This window comes from Lathyrus oleraceus, chromosome 3 (assembly GCF_024323335.1).
Source record: "Lathyrus oleraceus cultivar Zhongwan6 chromosome 3, CAAS_Psat_ZW6_1.0, whole genome shotgun sequence".
Classification (NCBI taxonomy): Eukaryota; Viridiplantae; Streptophyta; class Magnoliopsida; order Fabales; family Fabaceae; genus Lathyrus; species Lathyrus oleraceus.
The window spans coordinates 195,279,325-195,294,383 of NC_066581.1; the positions used below are offsets into that span (position 1 = coordinate 195,279,325).

The 15,059-nt window shown below is 40.6% G+C and overlaps 1 pseudogene; it reads right to left on the reverse strand.

Moving 5' to 3' along the window:
- Positions 1-346: 346 nt before the first annotated feature.
- On the reverse strand, positions 347-446 carry LOC127133791 (uncharacterized; annotated as a pseudogene).
- Positions 447-15,059: the final 14,613 nt, after the last annotated feature.

Sequence of the window (15,059 nt, forward strand, 5' to 3'; positions counted from 1 at the left end):
CCATCGCAAGATGAACCGCATTCAAGTATTGCTCCGCCCGCAATCGAAGCAAACAACTTTGAACTTAAACCTTCGCTGTTGCAAGCTGTGCAACAGAACCAATTCTCTGGAAATCTTACCGAAGATCCAAACCTTCATTTATCCGTATTTGTCCAATACGCTGATACTGTTAAAGCTAATGGTGTCACTTCAGAGGCAATTCGACTTCGTCTTTTTCCTTTCTCATTAAGAGATAGCGCTAGAAGATGGCTTCAATCACTTCCCTCCAACTCAGTCACCACATGGAACGAGTTGAAGAAAGTTTTTCTTGCCCGATATTTTCCGCTAAGCAAAACAGCTATGTTAAGAGCCCAGATAAACGGATTTAAACAGAAAGACAACGAGTCTCTTTTCGAAGCATGGGAAAGATACAAAGACATGATGAGACTTTGCCCACACCATGGTTTGGAAGACTGGTTAGTAATTCACACATTTTATAATGGTCTCTTATACAATACAAGGTTAACAATAGACGCCGCTGCAGGTGGTGCACTAATGAACAAACCTTATGCTGATGCTTACCAGCTTATCGAGAGCATGGCCCAAAACCACTATCAGTGGGGAACCGAACGAACAACGGTGGAAAAACCTCAACCGAAAACTGGCATGTACGAGATAAGTAACCTTGATCACGTTAATGCAAAAGTGGATGCTTTGGTCCAGAAAATTGAAAGTTTAAATGTATCACCTCCAGCCGCCGTGGTTGCTATAACTCAGAATTGCGAGGTATGTGGAATCCAAGGCCACACTCCTGCGGAATGTCAACTCTTGACTGGAATCCAAGCAGAGCAAGTAAACTATGCTCAAGGAAGCCCCTATTCGAATACCTATAACCCAAATTGGAAGAACCATCCAAACTTTTCATATAAGAGTAATAATGCTTTATACGCACCTGGACAGTCTCCAAATCAAGCCCCATCTATACCTCCGGGATATCAGAAATCCAATCCTAACAATAATACCCCTAGAAAATCCAACTTGGAAATCATGATGGAAAACTTTATAGCTTCCCAACAACAAACCAATAAAGTTTTCTTAAACCAGAACATACACACTGGCGAACAACTTAAACAACTAGCAAGCAAAGTAGATGCCTTGGCTACCCATAACAAAATGCTGGAAACGCAAATATCTCAGGTAGCTCAACAACAAGCACCTACTGCTGCACCAACTGGTACATTCCCTGGACAGCCCCAACCTAATCCGAGAAGCCAAGCTCATGCAATTATATTAAGAAGTGGAACGGAAGTGGAAGGACCGTCTGACCCAAGGATAGAAAACCAAAACCCTAAGAAATCAACTGAGGAAAGTGAACCTAAGGAAAAGGAAGAGAGTAATAAGGAAACCCTAGAAAAGAAGGAACCTTATGTACCTCCACCACCTTACAAACCACCTATACCCTACCCTCAAAGGCTTGTTAAAACCAAAGATGTAGGCCAATTTAGAAAATTTGTTGATCTCCTTAAACAATTAAACGTTACAATTCCGTTTACCGAAGCTATTACGCAGATGCCCTCATATGCTAAATTCTTAAAAGAAATTCTTTCTAATAAGAGGAAACTTGAGGATAGCGAAACCGTTACACTCCCTGCCGAATGTAGCGCTATAATCCAAAACATGCCCCCTAAACTCAAGGATCCGGGTAGTTTCTCTATACCCTGTCACATAGGAAAATTTGTCATAGACAAAGCCTTATGCGATTTAGGAGCCGGAATTAGCGTTATGCCTTTATCTATATGTAAGAAACTGGAAATGGGAGAATTAAGACCGACCAAAATGTCTGTGCAATTAGCAGATCGTTCCATCAAATATCCTGTAGGAATCCTTGAAAACGTTCCCGTACGCATAGGTCAGTTTTACATTCCCACTGACTTCACAATTATGGACATTAGAGAAGATGATACTACACCTATTATACTAGGAAGACCATTCTTAGCAACTGCCGGTGCAATCATAGACGTAAAACGAGGACGACTCACTTTCGAAGTAGGTGAAGAGAAAATTGAATTCATTCTTTCCCAATTCTTGAAAGCACCTGCAATAGAAGATACATGTTACTTCATGGATATCATCGATGAATGCATAAAAGAAGCAGAGTCAGGAGAAGATAAATCATCAGACTATCTTTTAGAGGACAAATCTAAACAATGCCTAGCAATAACACCGGACCCTACGCAGTGTCTTAACAAACCAACCCCTGATTTGAAAACACTTCCCAAAAATCTGAGATATGAATTCCTAGACTTAGAACTTGAACGACCTGTGATAGTTAATGCCGATCTAGGAAGACTCGAAACAGAAAAACTCCTACATATCTTAAGAAAATACCCAACCGCACTAGGATACCACATAACCGATCTTAAAGGAATAAGCCCTTCTATTTGTATGCACCGCATCATGTTAGAAGAAGACTGTAAAACCTCTAGGGAACACCAGAGAAGACTAAATCCGATCCTAAGTGAGGTAGTAAAGAAAGAAATAACCAAGTTATTGGAAGCAGGTATTATATATCCTATATCTGATAGCAAATGGGTTAGTCCTGTACACGTTGTACCAAAGAAAGGAGGCATAACCGTTATTGAAAACGAAAAAGGAGAAACTATAACTAAACGAATCGAATCGGGATGGAGAATGTGCATTGATTATAGGAAACTAAACAAAGCAACCCGAAAAGATCATTTCCCTTTACCATTCATTGACCAAATGTTAGAACGATTAGCTAAACATTCACATTTCTGTTATCTAGACGGTTATTCAGGCTTCTTTCAAATACCAATTCACCCTGATGACCAAGAAAAGACAACATTCACATGCCCTTTTGGTACCTTCGCTTATAGACGAATGCCGTTTGGTCTGTGTAATGCCCCTGCAACTTTTCAAAGATGCATGATGGCAATATTCGCCGACTTTCTCGAAAACATCATGGAAGTATTTATGGATGACTTTTCTGTATACGGACAAAGTTTCGAAGAATGCCTTGAAAACCTAGAAAGAGTTCTTGAGCGATGTGTAAAAGTAAACTTAGTACTTAATTGGGAAAAGTGCCACTTTATGGTACAAGAAGGAATTGTTTTAGGACACATCATCTCGAACAGAGGAATTGAAGTAGACAAAGCCAAAATAGAGGTAATCGAAAATCTTCAACCCCCAACAACCGTGAGAGAAGTACGAAGCTTTTTAGGACACGCCGGTTTTTACCGACGATTCATCAAAGACTTCTCTAAGATAACTAAACCCTTAACCGGACTGTTGATGAAAGATGCTGAATTCATATTCGACGATAACTGTTTAAAAGCATTTCAAACTCTCAAACAAGCATTGATCTCCGCACCCATTATGCAGACACCAGACTAGAATGAACCATTCGAAATAATGTGCGATGCCAGTGATTATGCTGTAGGTGCTGTTCTAGGACAAAGAAAGGATAAAAAGCTCCACGTTATATATTACGCTAGCAGAACCCTGGATGAAGCACAGATGAATTATGCCACAACCGAGAAAGAACTCCTAGCAGTGGTATTTGCGCTAGATAAATTTCGTTCTTACTTGGTAGGAGCCAAAATAATAGTTTACACCGATCACGCTGCTATCAGGTACCTTTTAACAAAAAAGGATGCTAAACCTAGACTCCTAAGATGGATCTTGTTACTACAAGAATTCGACTTAGAAATCAAGGACAAGAAAGGAACTGACAACGTAGTAGCAGACCACCTCTCTAGACTTGAGAACCTTGAACCGGAAAGAACATCCATTAATGATGATTTCTCGTATGACAAACTCATAGCTACTTTGGAAGAGAACAACTCCGACATGCAAGTAGAAACCACCTTAGCTATATCTGTCACACCATGGTACGCTGATCTAGTCAATTATTTAGCTACCGGAATAGTTCCACCTACTTTATCTTACCAGCAGAAGAAACGATTCTTCCACGACATAAAACACTATTACTGGGACGATCCCTTACTTTTCAAAAGAGGCCCCGATGGTATTTTCCGTCGATGTATACCCGAAGAAGAGGTAGAAAATATAATCCAACACTGTCACTCCGCTCCTTATGGTGGACACACAAGTACATCCAAGACCTGCTCTAAAATCCTACAAGCTGGCTTTTATTGGCCAACTATTTGGAAGGACGTGCATACGGCTATTAAGGAGTGTGACAGATGTCAACGCACGGGAAACATATCTAGACGTGACGAGATGCCACAAAAAGGTATTTTGGAAGTAGAGATTTTTGACGTGTGGGGGATAGACTTCATGGGACCTTTCCCATCCTCTTTCAGTAACAAATACATACTTGTGGCAGTTGACTACGTATCAAAGTGGATCGAAGCTATAGCTTCTCCAACAAATGACACCCGAGTAGTAACTAGACTCTTTAAAAATATAATATTTCCGAGATTTGGCATCCCAAGAATAGTAGTCAGTGATGGTGGATCGCACTTTATATCCAAGGTACTCGAAAAACTACTACTTAAATATGGAGTGAGACATAGGATAGCAACACCTTACCACCCTCAAACCAGTGGACAAGTGGAAGTGTCTAACAGAGAAATCAAGCAAATTCTAGAAAAAACGGTCGCCACTTCAAGGAAAGATTGGTCATTGAAATTACCAGAAGCTTTGTGGGCATATCGAACTGCTTATAAAACCCCCATAGGGACGACCCCATTTAAGCTCATTTATGGAAAATCCTGTCACCTCCCGGTAGAATTAGAACATAAAGCCTATTGGGCTATTAGAAATTTAAATTTGAATTATAAAGTTGCCGGTGAAAAGAGAATCCTTGACATAAACGAATTAGAGGAACTCAGAAGAGACGCCTATGAAAATGCCAAAATCTATAAAGAAAGAACAAAACAATGGCATGACAAGCGTATATCAAGGAAAATCTTCAAGCAAGGCGACGCAGTACTTTTATTTAACTCTAGACTAAAGTTATTCCCGGGAAAACTACGATCCAGATGGTCAGGACCTTTTCATATCACTAAAATCTTTCCCAGTGCAGCGGTAGAAATAAAAGGACAATCTACAGAACCGTTCACCGTAAACGGGCAACGTCTGAAACACTATCACTATGCGGAAACCAACGAGGATTCGCAAATTCTACACTTAGACGAAACGCCCCCAGGACTCATAAACTATATTTAACAGTTTCTTTGTCGAGCTTGCGACATTTAAACAAAGCGCTTAGTGGGAGACAACCCACAAATTAATTTGTTATTTTATTATTCTATTATTATCATTTCCCTATTTCTTTCTTAATTATTCTTTTAATTTCTGTTTAGTATTCATTCTTGATTTATTTAAAAAGAAAAAAAAAAAAATTTATAATAATATTTTTTTTTTCCTTCTTTCGGCATTTGGCCAAATCCTGACTTAAACTCATGTTTTCTTTTCTCTAGCTAACACTAACCAGATGGGACATTTTGATCGTATGGGTATCAAGTTCAGAGGAATGGCTCAGAAGCAAAAGTTTGAAGAATTAGCCGCTAGAGAGATGCTACCTAGTTTATATGCTGATGAATGGGCTATGACTGCCCTTGGACTGAGACAGAGTGTCCTGTATCTGCTGAATTAGATAGGATGGGAGACATCCCCTATCCTGAGACATTTCACCACCTACCGGAGACTCACACTAGAATTCCTTAGTTCATTAATCTATCTACCCAGCCATGGAAAAGGAATTAGCAGAGGTTTTATCCAGTTCAGAATGTTCAATATGGAGTTCCAATTTAATATTAGAGACTTTACCAACCTTTTGGGTTTTCCTACCTCCTTTGATACATTCACTGTAAGCCAGGAAGAACTTTTTGAATATAGAGAGCTTGAACACTTTTGGGGTAAGCTGACTGGAAATGATGAGCCCGAAGAACATGAGTTTCTCTCTGGAAGCATACACAACCCAGCCTTCCGCTATTTCCATAAGATCCTGACACACACTTTATTTGGGAAGAAGCCAAATAGTACTTCAGTTTCACGTGATGAACTCTTCATCATATTTTGTGCTTCCCAGAACCGTCCAGTAAACGGCGCTACTTTTATGTTAGCTAATTTGGACCACCTTATCCAGGATGAGCGAGCACCCATTAGAATAGGCGGTTTGATAACCATGATAGGTAATGCTATTGGATTGCGTCAGCCTATGCTTGACCTTAACCCTTTTTGTGGCATTACTACTATGAGTATACCTTTCCTCTTCAACACTATGTTCATAGCGAACTTAGGGTCTGATGAGTTTGAGCTTATTATTGATAACCAGGTTCTCTGCCTATTCACCATGCCCGATCCTAGGACTAGTGTTCATAACCAAAGGAACTGGCTCTATAACCTGAATGAAACCCCAACTCCTGCTGGATCCACCGAATCCATCCAGGACTATGAGATCTGTGATGACTATGAGCACTATGTTGACCATATCTCTCATGCTGAATCTGACCCTCAGACACCTTCCGGCTACTATGATATTGATCCTCCTCCTCAGCCTGTCCTGACCGAAGAATCAACCATGCCTGATCTCTGACATCATATGCCAGGAACAGATATTAAAACCGTCATTGAAGCCTTGATGTCAGAATATCACGCCCTCAGGGAAGATTTCCACAACTTGAGGCATGAAGTCCTAGAATACATGAGCAGCACGGCAAGTCAGTTACGTATGTTGCGGCATCATGTTAACTCTTTTGCTCCTCCGGCCAGAGATCCGAAGATAGATGGAATTTAGTTATTTCTTTCTAAGTTATTTAGTTTTAGGCTAGATTTTTCATTAATGTTATTTGAATTCATGATTCGCATTTATTTTCCTTTCATTTCATTGTTTTCCCTTCCTGTATTACATTATGTTAATTTTATTAAAGCTTTTATTTAATTTATGCAATGGCTATGTTCTCTACTGTTCTACTGTTACTCAGAATGAATTATTATTATGTGAAATAGAATAGCAGGCAACACAAATTAATTAGCTAAATTAAATAGAACAATCTAAAAACCAAATAAAACAAAATAATCAAAATAAATTCATCTCCAGATTAATTATGTGAAGCGCTGCTGAATGCCCTGCCAAAAAGAACTGTGCGACGAGCGTCACACACTCCATGACGAACGGCACGCATAACTCCTGTTACGAACGTCACACCCTTGTGACGAGCGTAACGCCCCTCAGACATGTGAACGTTAGGGAGCCGTTGGAGACGAACGTTACACCCCTTACCTTTTTACATTCCCCATTCACTTTTCATTTAACCACACTTAATTACTCTTCAACCACTTTTTCTTTCTATCTTCCAATCTTTCTCCTATAAATACCTACCAAAACCTCCTTCATTCACCACAAACAATTCTCTCATATCAAATATACAATTCTTTTCCACTCCAAATCACTCCTTCAAAATTCATCACAATGGCGGGAAATCAAAATTTCGGAAATATCATCTTCCGATCCGGAGATGACAACTATCAGCAAGAGCAATTCGAGCGTTTCCAACAGCGAGGCGTCGTTTCCACCAGGTACCCCGATTTACCTTGTTTACAACAATTAGGCCTACTCCAAGGTATCGAATGGATGCTCCGCCTAGCCGACTTAACCTTCCTTTGCACTCATAATCAACCCACCTACCCATCCCTAACCTTAGAATTCTTAAGTTCATACGACTACACCACTCCCGCCGGTGAAGACGAATTTCTAACCGGTACTGTAACACCCCGATTAAAATAAGAGAATTATTTAATTGAGTCAATATTATTTTATTAATTTAATTAAATAAAGTTGAATTATTGGATTATTTTTATTATTATTATAGATGTTATTTATTTTAATAATAATTAAATAATAAAATAAATGGAATATGAAGAGTGGAAGGGTAAAAGTGGAAATTGGATAAAAGAGGCCAAAGTGAGGACTCAGGTTTTTTCACGTGTTTTGCCTCAGAGTCAGAGAAAGGGGGAGAAACACTGAAGAGAAAGAGAAGGAAGAGGAAAAGGCCAAAGATTGCTCAGAGCTTCCTTCAATCCAAAGAGGTAAGGGGTCTGAACCTTATTAAACAATAATATGCTGAAAATGGTGAAATATTGGATGAACGAAATTGGGATTTTAATCGAATGAATTCGTAGCAATTATATGCAATGATGTTAGGATTTGTGAAATCGAATAGGGGACTATTGGTATTAGATGATATGAGTGATTTTGTGTGAAATTTGGACTGTGGAAGGATGAATTTGGATAGATCTCGTAGCAGAAAAAGCCATTGCAGATCTGGGAATCTGGTTTCTGGTCATACGCGTATGGCACTAGGCGATACGCGTATGAGATTGCTGGTACGCGTATGGCACTAGGCAATACGCGTATGGATGAGGAAGATGATGTTTTGAACGTGTTTTGGTCTCTGTTGGTACGCGTATGGGAATGTGATACGCGTAGCATACGCGTATGGACATGGCAATACGCGTATGGATTTGGTCAGGCGTGGGCAATACGCGTATGGGCATAGGCAATACGCGTATGGGCAGACTTGTGGTCTTTCCTGGGCTGTTGTTGTGCAGTTTTTGGTTGGTTAGGCTGAGCGAGGTAACTTAGCTGATGCATGGTATACGAGGGATCATTTCCCGCTGCTTTGAGTGGTATAGATATTAGTAGAGTGTGATAATACTGTGTTTGATTATGTGGCATGATGTGATATGCTTTTGTGATAGAATGTGTTAATGATGATGATAACATGAATATATGATGCTGTTGTTGCTATGTTGATTATGATGCATGCTTGGTGTGCATGCATTCATGAAAGGCCGATGCCTAGTGATGAACGGACTGAGTTCCAATGATGTTGTTGACTCCGGGCTTGTTGAGAGGCTTGGTTCCTTGCGGGGAACTCGGATTCTATGGTGATGAATTTGGGAGTGGTGATCCTGTAGTTGGTCACAAAATGGGTATACCGAGTCGTGTTGAGTCATGCATGGGTGTGTGCATTGCATTTGATATGTTGTTTTGTTGATGTTCATGAATATGTTGATTATGATGATTATGATGAGCTGTGTTGGCATATGTGAAATATATTTATGTTTATATTTCTGTCGTTATATTATTATTTAATAATGTAATTCTCACCCCTTCTGCATGTGTTTATGTTCATCTATGATGAGCAATGTGCAGATAAAGAGGAGTAGCTATTGTTGAGGTTTGAAGAATAAGTGTAGAGTTATTCTACAGAGTCGAGTCAAATGCTCTGGTCATGTGGCACCGGGGTTATGGGATTCGATAGATAATTGATTATTATTTACGTTGTTTATGATGACTAACATGTTGAGATGTTTTGTTGAGATAATGTTGAACCATTATTATGAATTGTTATATGATGAATGATAATATTAATGTTGTTGTCCGCTGCGAAGTTTTAATAAAATAAATAATATGTTTTATGTTGTGATGCGATAATTGTTATGTTGTAAGAAATGTAAACTCTTCTACATGTTGTACTCTGATAATCTATTTAAATATGTCGTTTGGGTAGAAGGGTGTTACATTAGTGGTATCAGAGCATGGTCAGTCCAGTCGAGTCATAATGTGATGTTTTCCCTGTTGGTCGATTAGTGTAAATGACACTGTCGATATTTAACGGTTGTAGTTGTGTCGTGCAGAGTATGGCTGGAGAAAATGACCGTGCGATTGCTGAGGCTTTGGCTGCTATGGCGCAGGCTATGCAGGCGCAGCAGAATCCGCCGGTCGACGAGTTTAGGAATTTGGGAAGGTTTCTGAAGAATAACCCTCCTACATTCAAGGGGCGCTATGATCCAGATGGTGCTCAGATTTGGCTGAAGGAAATTGAGAAGATTTTCCGGGTGATGACGTGTACTGAAGCACAGAAGGTGCAGTTTGGTACGCATATGTTATCTGAAGAGGCTGAAAACTGGTGGGATAACACTCGACAGAGGATTGCAGTACCAGGTGCTGAGATGACTTGGGAAAGGTTCAAGACGGCCTTTCTGGAGAAATATTTTCCTGCTGATGTGCGATGTAAGAAGGAGATGGAATTTCTGGGACTGAAGCAGGGTAACATGTCTGTTGCTGATTACGCTTCGAAGTTTGAGGAGCTGGTACAGTATTGTCCTCATTATAATAATGTTGATGCTGAGGAATCCAAGTGTGTCAAGTTTGAGAACGGGTTGCGTCCCGAGATCAAACAAGGTATTGGTTACCAGGAGATTCGTAGGTTTCCTACACTGGTTAACAAGTGCAGGATATTTGATGAAGATAGCAAGGCTAAGACTGCTCACTACAAGAGTCTTAGTGAGAAGAAGAATAAGGATCGTGGTAGTCCTTATGCATCTCCGAATGGTAAAGGTAAGCAGAAGGTGGTAGATGCGAAGAAGCCAAGTGGGGGAGGATCTCCCATAGCTGGTAAATGTTTCAAGTGTGGCGAGCCAGGCCACCGTGCTGATAGCTGTGCCAAGAAAGTGCTGAGATGTTTCCGATGCGGTCAGGCTGGTCATAGAGTTACGGAATGTAAGGATGCTGGTCCGACATGTTTTAATTGTGGCGAGAAAGGCCATATCAGTTCGCAGTGCTCGAAACCGAAGAAGGCGGCTACTGCAGCTCATACTACTGGTAGGGTGTTTGCTCTGAGTGGGACTGAAGCTCCTAAAGAAGATAATCTGATTAAAGGTACTTGCTTGATTAATAATGTTGAATTGCTTGCTATTGTTGACACTGGTGCTACTCATTCGTTTATTTCGTATGAGTGTGCGACCAGGAGTGGTGTGATTATGTCGTCCCTAGGCGGAAGTATGGTGATAGATACTCCTGCTAATGGTTCTGTGAAGACTTCTGTGGTCTGTCGAGGTTGTCAGTTGACGATCTTTGAGAGAGAGTTCGTGGTTGATTTGGTGTGCTTACCCTTGCACCAAATTGATATTATTCTGGGAATGAATTGGCTAGAATTCTATGGCGTGTTTATCAACTGCTATAGGAAGACGGTGCGATTTTCTGAAGTTGGTGAGAATGATGAGGCAAGATTTCTATCTGCTAAGCAGGTGGGGGATTTTGTGAAAGATGAAGCTCAGATATTCGCTTTATTTGCGTCTCTGCACGCGGATAAGAAAGTGGTAAGTGTAGATTTGCCTGTTGTCTGTGAATTTCAGGATGTGTTTCCGGAGGAGGTAAGTGATTTACCTCCAGAACGTGAAGTAGAATTTGCCATTGACTTAGTACCAGGTACGAGTCCAGTGTCAATATCTCCTTATAGAATGTCGGCAGCGGAATTAGTTGAACTGAAGAAGCAACTGGAGGAATTGCTTGAGAAGAAGTTTGTGCGTCCAAGTGTTTCTCCTTGGGGTGCACCAGTATTGTTAGTGAAAAAGAAAGAAGGTACGATGAGGTTGTGTGTCGATTACCGGCAGTTGAATAAGGTGACTATCAAGAATCGGTATCCATTGCCGAGGATTGATGATTTGATGGACCAGTTGGTTGGAGCTCATGTTTTCAGTAAGATTGATTTGCGGTCGGGTTATCATCAGATCCGAGTGAAGTCAGACGATATTGCGAAGACTGCTTTCCGTACGAGGTATGGTCACTATGAATACACTGTGATGCCGTTCGGTGTATCTAATGCTCCAGGTGTGTTTATGGAATATATGAATCGTATATTTCATCCGTACCTTGATAATTTTGTTGTGGTGTTCATAGATGATATATTGATATATTCTAAGACGGAAGAAGAGCATGCAGGACATCTGAGAATTGTTTTGCAGGTGTTAAGAGAAAAGAAATTATATGCAAAGTTAGCTAAATGTGAGTTCTGGTTGAAGGAAGTGAGTTTCCTTGGCCATGTGATTTCGAGTGGTGGGATTTCTGTTGATCCTGCCAAAGTTGATGCTGTATTACAGTGGGAGACTCCGAAGTCTGCTACTGAGATACGCAGTTTTCTGGGGTTAGCTGGTTATTATCGCAGATTTATTGAGGGCTTCTCTAGGTTGGCATTGCCGTTAACGCAGTTGACTAAGAAGGGTCAAGTGTATGTGTGGGATGCAGCTTGTGAAGCGAGTTTTGTTGAGTTGAAGAGGCGGTTGACCAGTGCTCCAGTGTTGATCTTGCCTAATCCTGGTGAGTCCTTCGTTGTTTATTGTGATGCTTCTTTGATGGGTCTTGGTGGTGTTTTGATGCAGAATGGTAAAGTTGTAGCTTATGCTTCTAGACAGTTGAAAGTTCATGAGAGGAATTATCCTACGCATGATCTAGAACTTGCAGCTGTTGTATTTGTGTTGAAAATGTGGAGGCATTATCTGTATGGTTCCAGATTCGAAGTGTTCAGTGATCACAAGAGTCTGAAGTATCTGTTTGATCAGAAAGAGTTAAATATGAGGCAGAGAAGGTGGTTAGAATTACTGAAGGATTTTGACTTTGAATTGAGTTATCATCCCGGTAAGGCTAATGTAGTTGCAGATGCGCTGAGTAGAAAGTCTCTACATATGTCTATGATGATGGTTCGGGAGCTCGAGTTAATTGAACAGTTCCGTGATATGAGTTTGGGTTGTGAAGTTTCCGCTGATAGTGTAAAGTTGGGTATGCTGAAGTTGACTAGTGGAATTCTGGAGGATATTCGGAATGGTCAGCAAGTTGATGTCGCTCTAGTTGATCATATTACTATGGTTAACCAGGGTAATGGTGGTAATTTTGAGATTGATGAGAATGGCATCCTGCGATTTAAGGGTAGAGTTTGTGTTCCTGAGGTGTCTGAATTGAAAAAGAGTATTCTTGAAGAGGGCCATAGGAGTGGATTGAGCATCCATCCAGGTGCAACTAAAATGTATCAGGATTTGAAGAAGTTGTTTTGGTGGGCTGGTATGAAAAGAGATGTTGCTAAGTTTGTGTATGCCTGTTTGACTTGTCAGAAGTCAAAGATTGAACATCAGAAACCGGCAGGTATGATGCAACCTTTGAAGATTCCTGAATGGAAGTGGGATAGCATTTCCATGGATTTTGTGACGGGATTGCCGAGGACGACGAAAGGTAATGATTCTATTTGGGTGATTGTGGATCGATTGACTAAGTCGGCGCATTTCTTGCCGATGAAGATTAATCACTCTTTAGAGAAGTTGGCAGAGTTGTATATTGAGGAGATAGTGAGGCTGCATGGTATTCCATCCAGTATTGTGTCTGATAGAGATCCTAGATTTACTTCTAGATTTTGGGAAAGTTTGCAGAAAGCGTTGGGGACTAAGTTGAGGTTGAGTTCAGCTTATCATCCTCAGACTGATGGTCAGACTGAAAGAACTATCCAATCCTTGGAGGATTTGTTGAGAGCTTGTGTGTTGGAGCAGAGTGGTTCTTGGGATAGTTATTTGCCGTTGGTGGAGTTTACTTATAATAATAGTTTTCATGCTAGTATCGGTATGGCTCCATATGAAGCATTGTATGGTAGGAGGTGTAGAACTCCATTGTGTTGGTATGAATCAGGTGAGAGTGTTGTACTCGGACCTGAGATTGTGCAGCAGACGACTGAAAGGGTTAAGATGATTCAGGAGAAAATGAAGATTTCTCAGAGTCGTCAGAAGAGTTATCATGATAACAGGAGAAAGGCACTTGAGTTCCAAGAGGGAGATCATGTGTTCTTGAGAGTTACTCCGACGACAGGTGTGGGTAGAGCTTTAAAGTCTAAAAAGCTTACTCCGAGGTTTGTGGGTCCGTATCAGATTTTGAAAAGGGTCGGGGAAGTGGCGTATCGGATAGCTTTACCGCCGTCGCTTTCTAATCTGCATGATGTGTTTCATGTATCTCAGTTGAGAAAATATATTGCGGATCCTTCGCATGTTGTTCAGTTGGATGATATCCAGGTGAGGGATAATTTGACTGTTGAGGTGTTGCCAATTCGGATAGATGACCGAGAAGAGAAGACCCTGAGAGGTAAGAAGATTGCTCTAGTGAAAGTTGTTTGGGGAGGTCCAGCTGGTGAGAGCTTGACTTGGGAGCGTGAAGATCAGATGAAGGAGTCGTATCCGGCTCTATTTGCTTGAGGTATGTTTTCGAGGACGAAAACTCTTTTAGTGGGGGAGAGTTGTAACACCCCGATTAAAATAAGAGAATTATTTAATTGAGTCAATATTATTTTATTAATTTAATTAAATAAAGTTGAATTATTGGATTATTTTTATTATTATTATAGATGTTATTTATTTTAATAATAATTAAATAATAAAATAAATGGAATATGAAGAGTGGAAGGGTAAAAGTGGAAATTGGATAAAAGAGGCCAAAGTGAGGACTCAGGTTTTTTCACGTGTTTTGCCTCAGAGTCAGAGAAAGGGGGAGAAACACTGAAGAGAAAGAGAAGGAAGAGGAAAAGGCCAAAGATTGCTCAGAGCTTCCTTCAATCCAAAGAGGTAAGGGGTCTGAACCTTATTAAACAATAATATGCTGAAAATGGTGAAATATTGGATGAACGAAATTGGGATTTTAATCGAATGAATTCGTAGCAATTATATGCAATGATGTTAGGATTTGTGAAATCGAATAGGGGACTATTGGTATTAGATGATATGAGTGATTTGGTGTGAAATTTGGACTGTGGAAGGATGAATTTGGATAGATCTCGTAGCAGAAAAAGCCATTGCAGATCTGGGAATCTGGTTTCTGGTCATACGCGTATGGCACTAGGCGATACGCATATGAGATTGCTGGTACGCGTATGGCACTAGGCAATACGCGTATGGATGAGGAAGATGATGTTTTGAACGTGTTTTGGTCTCTGTTGGTACGCGTATGGGAATGTGATACGCGTAGCATACGCGTATGGACATGGCAATACGCGTATGGATTTGGTCAGGCATGGGCAATACGCGTATGGGCATAGGCAATACGCGTATGGGCAGACTTGTGGTCTTTCCTGGGCTGTTGTTGTGCAGTTTTTGGTTGGTTAGGTTGAGCGAGGTAACTTAGCTGATGCATGGTATACGAGGGATCATTTCCCGCTGCTTTGAGTGGTATAGATATTAGTAGAGTGTGATAATACTGTGTTTGATTATGTGGCATG